Source organism: Phaseolus vulgaris, chromosome 4, assembly GCF_051622355.1.
Source record: "Phaseolus vulgaris cultivar YP4 chromosome 4, ASM5162235v1, whole genome shotgun sequence".
In the NCBI taxonomy this organism is placed as follows: domain Eukaryota; kingdom Viridiplantae; phylum Streptophyta; class Magnoliopsida; order Fabales; family Fabaceae; genus Phaseolus; species Phaseolus vulgaris.
In genome coordinates, this window is record NC_143501.1 from 21,222,473 (window position 1) to 21,228,472 (window position 6,000).

Genomic DNA, 6,000 nt, shown 5'->3' on the forward strand with positions numbered 1-6,000 from the left:
TCAATGGTGTTTTCCTCTCAATCTTGCACACTTGGGTTGTGCCTCAAGCCCCCTATTTAACCTAAATTATTTGGGCTTAAGTGGATTCTCGCTCAAGCGAGATATAGGTCGCTTGAGCGAGCTCCCCTGGTGGTTAGATGGCTCTTTTGCATGTTTGGGCAACTTTGGTGAGTGTTGATGCATTCCAACTTTCTCTTTTTAGCTTTGTATGTTTTCCTTTTGCCCAATTATCTCAATTCTCTGCTAGAATCTTGAAATTAACATAAAATTTGGGAATAAATCGTTCCTATTCAATTAAAAATTACAAAATATGTAAAAAAGTATAAATTTATAAATTAGATTATTTTATACTTATTTTATACTTATTTTAGCAATTAATACTCATAAGTGCCTATTTTTTAATATGACATATTACTTAAATTTGGCACTTATCACTTGTCTGTTGGATGGACCAACATCTTGTTTCCACCCAAAACATTGGTTCTGATTGCTTATCCAACCTTGAGACATATTATTATGATAATTATTGTCTTTGGAGAAACCACCTTGCCTTCCCCGATTATCCATGTAGTGGACCTATTCTTCAGGTGGATTATTCTGGTACGAATAGTGACCATTTGGATGATCATCTCCATAAAACCACACTTCATGGAATGAGCATGGTTAGAGAAAGAATGCACAACTTGTATTTTTTGTAGAAATTTTGGTATTTGTGCAGTCAATGCTTCAATCTTTTGTGTCGGAATTTTATTTTGTTTCAGAATTTCATTTGAAGTATTAAGCTCAAGCACCCTTTTTTTCGAAACAGTATGTCTATCGTGTGTAGCTTGATAATTTGTTCAAGTCAATGCCTCAATTATCCTAGTTGCTTGTTCAACATCGACATCCATCATTGTACCACCACTTGCTGCATCGAGAATCATCTTTGTGTTAGGTCTAAGGTCACTGTGGAAGATGTTTAACTGAATTATATCTTCAAATCCATGATTTGAGCATTTTTTCAATATTGCATTAAATATCTCCCAAGCTTCACAAAATGGTTCATTTGGTCATTGTCTAAATAGATAAATGTCAGACTTTGCTTTGATGTAATGGGAATATGGAAAAATCTATGTAAGAAATTCTCCTCTACATCTTTCCAACTGGTGAACATCTGATTTGGATGTGACTTGAGCCATTCTTTAGCTTTACTTGCTAATAAAAAAAAGGAAATAAACACAAATGAACAAATTTAATATCACCTTCTTGGAACTCCATTATTCCAACCAACTCATAAAACATAGAAAAAATTGTATACAAATATTCATGGTGCATGCCAGTGAGGAATGTTGGTTTCATCTCCATGTCTTAGTAGCATGAGGTATTGCAATGTTCGAAAAGTTTCATGATCCCTGTTTCATAGCATAATCTCCAAGTGTTCTTCCGGTGGCAGTTGTTTTTCCTCAGACATTTTACTTTATTCTTGAATTGGTTCAATGTGAGGGGTAGACATGGTTGAAGATTTCTCAATAACTTCTCGGTTTTCTTTTCTTTTCTTAATCATGTTCCTCCGAGTTGTCTTTTCAATTTCAAAATCCAACTACAATTGATCTTTAGAAACATGTTGATGAAGACCTAGGAGAGAGGGCGCCTATTGACCAGGCCCAACCTTTGAGGAGGAAGACTAGGAGCATGACCCAAGACCTAGGGCCCATGCAAGATTCTCCAGCCATGACCTCAACACCTGCCATACCTCAGAAGACCTCTAGGAGTAGAGCATAGACTTTGGGTGATGGCAAATTCATGAAGCTCTTCTTAGAATCATGTGAAAAATGGTGCAGAAGCCATGGATGTAGATGTGCAAGATCCTGTAGGGAGGTTCGGCCAGCCCTATGGTAAGTGAGGAAGATGAAGATTAGAGCCTAGAAACTAGGTAGAAGCAAAGCATGGCACAATGTTGGCAGCATAACTTTACTCACATTAATCATGCCAATACAAGGTGTAGGCTCCTCTTTTTATAGGCTAAAGAGGACCAGATTTGTTGATCCCAAAGTTGTTTCCTTTGATTGGCTAAAAAGCCAAAAGCTAGACAATGTGAGGAAGTTGCTCAAGGACCAGTTGCTGAGAAGGTTCCTGGAGATGAAGGGAAACATATACCCTGATTTGATTCAGGTGTTCTACACCAATCTCAAGTTTGAGGGAAACAATCTTGTCTCTCATGTGAAGGGAGTTGATATGGAGATCACTCATGATGTGTGGACTGTTGTTGTTGGTCTGAAATATGTTGGTCTAAGAATCAACCAGGGAAATCTTGGAGTAGTGGAGGATTTTAACAAAGTCCAATACTACAAGAGTTGCTTAAAGAATCAAAATACCCAAGTGAGAACTTGTTCAGTTGGAGGCTTAAAGCTAGATGAAAGGGTGCTTGCTCTTATTGTAACTTGGATTCTTACTGCAAGGGGGAGCAACCATTCTGTCCTAACAAAAGAAGACCTTGTATACATCTACTACATCATGAAGAAGATCAAGATCAACTGGATCCACATCATTAAAGAACACATGCAAAAAGCCATGAGGTTTAGTAATTACCACTATCCCTATGCTATTTTAATCTCTAAATTCTTGCTCTGTTTTGAAGTGAATATTGAAGATGAGACATCTGATTTGGTTAAGTCAACACAAGAGATGAACAATGGCTCTCTTAGCAAGATGGGATTCACCAAAATAAATGGAAAATGGGTGAGCAAAGATGGTGATCATGGTGTTTCATCAAGTGTTGCAGCTGCTGATTTTGATGAAGAAGATCAAGCTGCTAACATGGATTTTCACCATAAATTTAGAGGCCAAAGAATAAAAGCAAGAAACAATTTAATTGAAGAAAACAGTACCACACAAATGGAGTTAGATTGTCACAACTAGAAAGAGGTCCAAGAAAGAGCTAATCCAAAACAACTGATTGATTCGAGCATTCAACCGATTGTTTGTTTTGGGACCATAACAGAAAACTGTTTTGTTCTTTGACTAAGCTTTAAATGATTTTATAACTGAATGCGCTCCATTTTTAAATGCTTTGAGCAGTCTTTGAAAGCAAAAAAGAGTTTGTTCAAATTATGTAACAAACAACAACTGAGATTTAATCATAGAAAAACATATTTGAGTTTTTCACTGATTTTGCTTTTTAAGAGTTGAAGATTGCTTTGAGATTGCTTTTATCAAGAGAGTGTGAAATAGGATTTTCATTTGTATTGATTTCAGATCATTTTCGTAACAAGTGTAATCCTTCTGTACTTTGTGTAAACTCTGTTGTGTGAGGCCGAGAAGTGATGTGTGCTCTTGAGGTTGTCAAGATCAACATTCTTGGTGGTGTATGTGCTGAGCCAAAGGAAGTGTGTGTCTTGACGGGATCAAGGTCACTTCTTTGGTGGTGTGTGTAAGTACTTTAGGTTTGATTGTTTAGTGGATTCCCCCAGTGGTTTCTAGGAAGACTGGATGTAGCTCTTGGTTTAAGAGTGAACCAGTTTAAACCTGTGTGTGCAATCTCTCTATCCCTTAAACTCTTTAATTTTAGTTTATACTTGTTAACTGGTATAAACAACCGATTGTTTTTCTGGTGCTGTGCTAAATTGCTTTGTGTTTTTGGCAAACTGAATTCTGAATCAAGTTTTTTCAAAGGAATTTCATTCTAGACTAAAAAGTTTGTGAAAACCCTCTTTAAACCATTCACCCCCCCTCTAGTTTAAAGCCATACGTTCTAACACAATGTAACCATAAAACGTCTAGGGTATATTGGAGAACGAAAATACCTTGGCATGGAGCACATGAACGTCCACATGGTAACATAGGAGTGGAGAGAATTTAGCATGGAAGGTGTGAGCTAAGCATGGAAAGCATGACTCCACATGGCACCTTCTCATTGGAGAGTTTGAATTTTAAAAAGATTCTTGCTATTTTGAAAAAGTTTCTATTTGTAATAAAAAAGAAAGTAATCGTAGATTTGGCTCCAAAATGTTTAGCCCTCTCTCCTATAAATTGAGGTGTTTGGCTCTCATTTTGTAAGATTAATCATATGAGTGAATTGTTGCCAAATATGTGCCAATTACACTCTTGTCTCCTACTCTCCCTAGGATAGAAGTTTGATCTTCATTCTTCACCCTCCAAGTGATTACGCCTCACCTATCACTCACCATACATCTCATGCACCTTCAAGGATACCACACCTCTTAGGAGATCCTTGCACAAATCTTTTATATGCTTCTGCCACTGTCATTCAAGTTTCGTTACACATGAAGGCACTTCTTCCATCAAGGTAGGTTTAGCTTCCTTCCCTAAAGGACTTCTCATATGCCCAATTTGATAAATACACCTTCTATTTATGCTATATGGACCTACTCTACTGAAATTACAAATATTGAAACCAATTGATGCTCAACACCCCATGATGGAAGAGGGTCAAGTACAACCTTCCATGAAAGGCAAGAGCCAAGTCAAGAGCGTCTAGACCCCAAGCCAAGAGCGTCTAGACCCAAGCCAAGCATCTAAGACCAAGCTAGGAGCGTCTAAAGATCAAGCTAGGAGCGTCTAAGATCAAGCTAGGAGCGTCTAAGACCAAGCTAGGAGCGTCTAAGACCAAGCCAAGAGCGTCTAGAACAAGAAGACTTGGATCAAGCTATGAATGGGAAAAGGCCTAATAGCACATATTCCGTGAAGGCCCAACAAGTGTAGTTTAGCTTTAATTGGGGTGTAAATAGCATAGCCATGTGGACAAATGTTTATTTTTCTGCACATTAGAATTAAGGAAGCATTAACCTTGATTAGCTAAAGGTTTCTAGAAGCCTTTACTAATAAAGCACCATGTGCACCCATGTGCACCCATGTGCACCCATGTGCACCCATGTGCTTCACATTTTCCATTTCATTTGGCTTACATTTGTGTAGCATTTAGGTCATCAAATCTGGTCCTCTTTAGCCTATAAAAAGAGGAGCCTACACCTTGTATTGGCAAGATTAATGTGAGTAAAGTTATGCTGCCAACATTGTGCCATGCTTTGCTTCTACCTAGTTTCTAGGCTCTAATCTTCATCTTCCTCACTTACCATAGGGCAGGCCGAACCTCCCTACTTCCATACATATCATGCACCTTCAAGATCACCATAGCTCCTAGGAGGATCTTGCACATCTACATCCATGGCTTCTGCACCATTTTTCACATGATTCTAAGAAGAGCTTCATGAATTTGCCATCATTTGGTATCATGAGCATAGGTTCTTCAAAGATGAGTAGTTCTTGGTCTTTTCATTTTGAGTTCTTTTTTATTTCATTGTGTTCATCTTGTTTCCATAATTGTCTTGCTGTTTTTTAATTTTTACTTTGTTTTGGTGTGCTATTTGGAAGATCCAACCGGTGCACTTTGTTCAATTGATCTTGAACAATCCTTGTGCAATTTGTGATAGGATTCCATACACCTTGAGTTGCTATTTTTTATTTTAGGTATTTGAGTCTTTATTGCAAAAGAGCATAAAATGATCTTTGAGTCTTTTAATTTCTGAATCCATATATGTTTTGTCAAGTCATGTTCATCCACAATGTCATCAATTCATAGTAGTCCTTTGTTTGGCTTGATTGTTTCTTGATTTTGGTTTATATATTTGTTTTGAAACTGCTGAGATTTGATCTTTTGGTGCCTTTTATTTTTAGCTTGAGTTCATATTTGTGTTTAGATCATACACAAATTCTATTTCACAAATTCCATTGTGTTTAAATTTTGGTCTCTTGCTGTTTTTGTTTCCAGTTTTTCCAGAATCCCCTGTTTTACATTCTCTGTGCTGGCTGTTTTGTTCCAGAAAATTATTTTCACTCATAGGAATTTTTTGATTCTCTGGATTATGCAAGTTTAAGGTGTTACAGAAAAGACAAAAAAAGAATCAGCTCAAAAGAGTAAATAGAAAAAAAATGATAAAAACAGTGTGCAAATCTGGGCGCTACAGTTGGCGTAACTGAACACTGAAATTGAAAAATTTATTA